The 7,299-nt window shown below is 31.3% G+C and overlaps 1 long non-coding RNA gene and 1 pseudogene across 1 annotated transcript; both read right to left on the minus strand.

The window, feature by feature from the left end:
- Positions 1 to 531: 531 nt before the first annotated feature.
- On the minus strand, positions 532 to 1,038 carry LOC146923800 (uncharacterized). The gene is made up of 2 exons (XR_015010929.1): positions 901 to 1,038; positions 532 to 800 (listed from the first exon to the last, which is right to left on the minus strand). It is a non-coding gene; the product is annotated as an uncharacterized LOC146923800 (long non-coding RNA).
- A 1,522-nt stretch (positions 1,039 to 2,560) lies between these two features.
- On the minus strand, positions 2,561 to 3,922 carry LOC146923801 (putative F-box/FBD/LRR-repeat protein At5g56810; annotated as a pseudogene).
- Positions 3,923 to 7,299: the final 3,377 nt, after the last annotated feature.

Here is a 7,299-nt window from a genome sequence, read left to right on the forward strand (position 1 = left end):
AAAAAATTTGCAGGGACTAAAACCAAAACTAGCCTATTTTGCAGGGACCAATACCATATTTAAGCCTATCATTCGCTATATATTCGAGAGAGTTCTTTTTTTTTTAAAAGAATAATGCTACATGTGGCAAAATTAAAATTCGTGAAAAAACACGAAGGCAATTCAAACACTCTTTGACTTTGTTTACTTTCTCTCCCCAGTCCCCCCATTGAGTATTCACTTTCCTCTTCTTTACTTTTTACACCTAATTCTCCTTTTTAATTTCCATCTAATCTCTCCCATCCAACCACACCTACACCAATCAAGTTCTGAGGATAAAAAAAATAATTCAAAAGAAAAGAAAATGCTGCAACCGTGTTATGAGGATAAAAAAAAAGATAAAGTATAGAAATGTCATTGCATCATTCACTGTATATCTCCATGGCATCCTATCATATTGTTTACTTGGCAATGTCATTGCATCATTTTACTTTTCGGAAAATCCAAATTTAAATATTGGTTTCTTTTTATTTCCATCATTAATGTTTATTCTCGAAGAAATTATTGCTCCTTCATTAGTTTGTTGCTTTGTATTGTACTTAATAAAAATATCTCATACACAATTTATTATATCTCTTAACATTATCTCTCACTTAATTAACCTATTTTTATTTTATTTTCTCACCCTAATATACTTTACATCTAATAATGAAGGAACCAATATATTGATATACTACTTTTCCTTCATTTAGCTATACTGTGAGACTATATATGTTGCATCCACTTCAAAGCAGGTCTAGCATCCCTCACACTGCATCTACCTATAAAAAAAAATGATCGAATCTAAATCAAATAAAAATGTTTAAATTGACAATCACTCATTTTAAAACAGCGAATTTAAAAAAAATGATTGATATTAACCTTGGTTGAATGACCGCATGCAACTCGGTCTCCTCCGACGAGGCCGGAGAATGCGGACCTGATGCCGCCTCCCCCTCCTCCTGCGGTGGCGGAATCACCAGGTTAATTGCTGCCGGTAAAAAATATTTAAAGGAATATTGATGGGAACCTACACGGAAACAACTAAGAAATATTAGAGGCATAAATATTTCAAGGAAACTGTCCTAAAGGAATATTGATCAATGTTTTACTTTTTTTTAATGAGAAATTAAAGATGTACATATCATAATATTTATTAGGACAAAAATTAGAAGTTGGTTGTATGTGTAATAATGCAGATTGTAACCAAAAAAATGTGTAATAATGCAGATAGGCCTTTCTCATATGAGAAAGTCTAATAAGACAAAAAGTAGTTAGAAACCTACCTCATCATACGAGCTAATTAAGTGTTTCCAATCAATTCGTGTTTACCTCACTTGGTTATAATCTACCCTACTTCCAACCACGTAAAATAGTTAGGCTTAAGATAGTGATTAACTTGTTGGTATATAAAAGACATTCGTATAATTTTATAGTTCCTTCATAATAAGCGTTATTAAAAAGGCAACTTAATTTGGTCTAGTGAGTAGTGACCCCCCCTAGTTACCTACAAAATCATGTATGTAGTACCACTTATCCCATCCAAAAACACCACGTTCAATAGACTCACATTGATTTCATTTATCCTTTTTGCATGTGACCAAACTCACCACAGTGAGGGTTTTTCTCACATGAATTGAGCCAAATAGAAATGACACTTGACCATAAATTGATATCAATAATGCTCTTAAGCTCAAAATTTGGTGTGCAAACCCTACATATCTAATTTTTTTTTTTGTCAAACATAATTATTCTGTGTGTTAACTCTCTCCAATTGATAGGGAAAATGGGTCCTGATAATTTGGAGTTCAGCCATGTGGTAATTGTATAAACTAATAAAAAATTGTTCCACCCGAAAATCGATCTCGAATTCTTCTGAACAGTTTGTCCTTTCAAATATAATGTTTTAATGTAACTTTATTTATAAATATTTTTTTATTTTTGAAATTTACATTTTTAGAAAAAAGGATTTTATGCAGAAACCCAAGAACTTCACTTCTACAGAGATTTTTTTTACAAAATAAGACCAACTATGGATTTAGTGAAATACATAAAAATAAGACCATTACTGAAATTAGGATTGCAAATCGAGTAACATATGATATATAAAAAGATATGTTTACCACATACATGACTTCTTGAAAGATTACAACATGCATGTTACCAATAGTTGATTGGTCCATGTGGTAAGGGACTTTGTCCCCTTATGTAGGTGGCCAGAGGATCAATTACCGCCTCTTGTGCATGAAAAATATTCAGTTGGGAGATGAAAACTCACTTTTGTATCTCACAGGTTCCTCGACAAAGATTAGTCACTGGTAAGCGGCGGTCGGGACTTTGTACTGATTTCATAGTAACCCAAACACAAAAGAAATAGAACTACAGCACAAAAGTTTAAAGTGTAACCAAACACTTAATCGTTCTTTGGAAATAAGAAACACACAAATATCTAACAGGTTTCTGGCTTTCTTGAGGATGAGGAAACGATTGTTGCATGAAGGTTTCTTCCATCATTATAAATTAAAATAGAAACAATTCTCACTTTCAATGCAATAGAGCAAAATAAAATTAATTTGTACGAAAAGATCTATTATATGTTCTCCAAAGGAAATATACTGACATCTTTGCATATTAAAACATTAACTAATGAAAACACTTATATCTAGAAACTACCTCAACGCGCAAATGAAAGTTTGCATTCAGGCGACATCCTTGGACAGGAGGATAACTCTTGTATAATTTGAGGCTTTTGCATTCCATTTGGAGATTGAGCAGTACAGATTGCCATGACCTGTAAAAGTCTTGCACTCTGCAAAATATATGTTGCGAAAGCAAGATCATCTGCTGACCCATCAAAATTGAAAATAGTACATGATCTGAGGCAAGATGAAACACATTTAATAACCGAATTTGGGTATCTCCATTTATTGGATAAGCAGGAACTCCACTGTCAAAGAGATCAAAAGGAAAATTTATCAAAATATATGTAAAACAAAAATAAACAAACAAACATACTATCCTCAACAAACCTTTCTAATACGAAGATTTTGAAGCTTGGGACAATTCTGGAGCAAATCTACTACACCATCCCAGCCTTGAAAGAAGTCAAACAACCATAGTTGAATATGAATTAAGTTTTGAAACACAGGAAAGCCTTTGAAAGGATTGCCTTTCAAAGGCTCTCCATAATTCACTATGCTTAGATCCTCAACATTAGAAATTACATTAAACGGAATATCATTTGGACAAAGATGGGCTCTAACCAATTTGGACAAGAACAAGGATTTAACCTCTTCCGCTTCATTATGTGCATCAGGTCTTGGATATGTAGAAAAAGAAGTTTTCAAATCTAGTAGAATTGGACAAGCATTAAGAAGTTTCGTGAAATCATTCCGATTGTGAAAACTAACTTGACGCAAATGTAGGGTTTTGAGAGATGGAAGATCAACACACAAATTATCAGTTTCAACGTTTAATCCATCAAGTTTGAGAACAACTAGGGTTTTGGAGATGAAAATTGTGGGACTCAATGTTACGTTATAGAAGAAGAGACCAAAATTCTCCACGTTGCGTTGTTTTGCGGCTTCTACCCATGCATCCAAGCTTTGACTATCAACTTCATCAAATCGAGAGAATCGATCGAATTTTAGGTGAAACGTTTTAATGAGGCATGAGGAGAGAGCATGAATTTATCTACAAAACGACAGAAGCGATTGAAGCCGTCAGCATCTTTCACGGTATCAACATCGAAGCGAAGAGTTGTGAGTGAGTTGCAGAGTAGGGCCCATCTTTTGGAGAGAAGGGTGGTGCGGAAAGCAAGTTTGGTTGGAAGAAAAGAGAGAATATGAGAGAGTAAATCATCGCATAAGTTGCTGATCATATCAATGGGCGTTGAGTTCTCCATTGACGGAGAGGATGAATACGGCACTTAACAATTTTTTATAATTAGGTTATTAGGTTATAGGAAACAAATTAAAATAGTTTAAAAATCAATTTTTCATTCATATATTTTCCTTCTGTGATTATAACCAGTGTGATATATTTTCCTTAACAAAAAAAAAAAATTAAAGATGTTTTGGTCTGAAATTATAAAGTATATTCGTAGTATTGTATATTTCGTAGTATTGTATATAAGGATTAAAATATTTGGGTTTCAGATTATAAGGTATATATGTAGTATAAAATAATCTTATTATTAAACTTATTATGTTTAATATAACAATAAAATTCTGTCAACTTATGGTATATTAATATTTGCAACAAAAATATATTATATTATCATAAAAACTAAAATATTTTTGTATTTTTTTATAAATTATTATTTTTTATGTAAATTAGTTGTATGTTTTTTGAAATATAGTGATGATGTTCTACGCGGCTGCTTTTTTTTTTATTTTGGGTTTTTAAAAAATTTAGTGGCATAATCTCTTTTTTGGTGGTGGCCAAAGTTTAAACCCTAAACCTTGCATATATTATGCAATGTCAGTACCAATTAATTTAATCTCACAGGGACAATTTAGTGGCATAATCTAACTATATTTTTAGGGTAATAGTGGACTATTCTAAATATTTTTAACCAAGTTTGTTTATTATGTGTCATCATCGATTTTTTTAAGGAAGTCATCATCAATTTTTTTGACAATAGGAAGTCATCATCAATTTTTTTGCAACCAAATAATAATGAATTTAAACAAAATTTTAATATATCTATATAAAATTGTCACGAGTCTTTTTTTTGAAGGAAAATTGTCACGAGTCTTGTAACAAAGATTTTTGGAATTTTTATTTTACAAAGATTCGTTTATATTTTATAAATCATATATAATAAAAACAAATATTCATTTATAAAATAGATTTAAGAGAAACAAAGATTCATTTACAAAATATGAATAGCTAAATAAAAAACTGAATAATAATCGGATTTCCTTTGAAAAAACCACAAAAATTATAAATTTAATAAAACCAATTATTCATTTATAAAATATATATAACAGTAACCAAGATTTTTTTTAAAAATCACAAAGATTCATTTATTTTTTTATGAATCATGTCTAATCAAAAAGAATATCCAATTATAAATTATATCCAACAAAAACAAAGATTCATTTGTAAAATATGTACTACTAAATAAAAAAAAATAATAAGCAGATTTTATATGAGAAAAGCCACATAAAAATTATAAATCTAATAAAACCAATTCATCGTTTATAAAATATACCTAATTGTAACAAATATTTTATAAAAAAAAAAGGTGACAACGATTCATTTATAAGTGCACTCACAAATATTTTATGCATCACGTATTTCTTAAATAGAATCATGCAATTGGCTTAATGACCTTTTTAATATGAGAAAATAAAATCATACAAAAAAAACATAAGTGCACTCACAAATATATTTATATTTATCTATCTTCAAGGATACTAGCAGAACTCAAAACTCGAAATCTTAAAATTCATAGTTTGTCATTCTACTACTAGATTAAACCCTTAAGTTGGAAAATTACAATGAACTAGAAAATGAATTTTTATTTCAAATTTATCACGACAAATGAAATATCTCTTTATACCTAAACCATCTCTCATCTTAATTCTTTTACTAATTCTTCAATTCCTATGTAAAACACTCCCCCAAACTTCAAGTACCCCTTGAATTTGGTGCTTCTTGAATCTTCAGATCCTTGAATTACCCGTGCACTCCTTCGAACTCTTCACTCAAATCTTCAATGCTATGTTTGGTAAACGAACCCCCTTCGACTTCAAGAACGGTTAGAAAGACCCCCAAGCCCGTTGGAGGTGGAATGAGATCATTCAATTAACTTCGAAGCCTTGATTAAGCCCAACCAATCTTCTGGAGAGAACCAACTTGTAATCCCTACTAGCACCCTAGAGAATCTATTAACTCAAAGAACAAAGTGATTCTAGGAAAAAGTGTTTAATTTTGAAGAATGTATGAACAATGAGTTTTTGAGACCTAGAGAGAATAGTTGCAAATGATTCAATACTTTGGGTGTTATGAGGTAGTGAGTATATATAGAAAAGGGTGGCAAGAGCAAGATTTTGACCAAAAACAACATTTTGAATCGATTCAATTAGTGTCTGAATCAATTCAGACAGTTAAGAGACAAGGTAGATGAGTGTATGAAGATTGAATAGATTCAGACATGATTTGAATATGTTCAAAAATCCTAGGATGAAGATTGAAAAGCATCAGACAGAATTTGAATAGATTCAAAAATCTCCTGATGAAGATTGAATCGATTCAAATTAATTTGAATCTATTCAACCAGAGTAAGAGAAGAATTTGAATCGATTCAAATTAATTTGAATCTATTCACTGTGTTGCCAGTCATAAAAATTTGAATAGATTCAACCAAAGTCAGAGAGGTGATTGAATAGATTCAAAATAATTTGAACCTATTCACTGATTAGCTAGTCATGAAAATTTGAACAGATTCAACCAAAGTCAAAGAGGTTTATGAATCGATTCAAATTAATTTGAATCGATTCAATCATCACAAATAAGGATACTAACACACAAAAATGAAGTTTGTTAAACAAGACACCGCACAAGACATCAAGGGAATACAAGACAGACAAGGTTTGACTCGATTCAAAAGGAGTGACATAAGTAAAATGGACAAAAGGAATGCTTTATATGAATCAATGAATCATGAATCGAATCAAGCAATTCATAACAACACACGAGTTCTTGGGTGGCTTTGAGGTTTCTAGAATCCAATTGCATGCTTGGAAGATTTAGAGTAAATGGAGGATGAGTGATTTGTTGGGTGATGAGAGCAGGCCGAGAGAGAGAAAAAAAAATGGTTGGACGAGTTTGTTGTTCTGATAGCGGAAGAGAAATGAGGAAAAAAAATGAAAGGATAGTAGTGTGGCTTTGCTTATATACCTATCAAGAGAAAAAGACTCATCTGCCCTCCTTTAATTGTAACCTCTTAATCTTCATTGGTTCTTGATTCTCAATTAATTTTACACTGCGTCTTGGTAAAATATCGGGTGGTATATTACATTCTACCCCCCTTAAGAAAATTTCTTCATTGAAATTTAGGAATCTCCTGAAAATTCTCCTCAATTCTAGTCCCCCAAATGAAATTCATCCGGGATAAGCACGGATAGTTCCTCTACTCTTCCGACTTTAGTTTCCAACATATGTTCGCTTCTAAATGATTCTTACAAATTAAATTCCAAAAGAAGTTAACAACGAATATTTTTTAGTTAATAAAGTAGTAAAGTTTGTTAATAATACAACTACATTTTTGTG

Source organism: Medicago sativa, chromosome 5 (genome assembly GCF_051527215.1).
Source record: "Medicago sativa cultivar Bolivia chromosome 5, Bolivia_mono, whole genome shotgun sequence".
NCBI classification, from domain to species: Eukaryota; Viridiplantae; Streptophyta; class Magnoliopsida; order Fabales; family Fabaceae; genus Medicago; species Medicago sativa.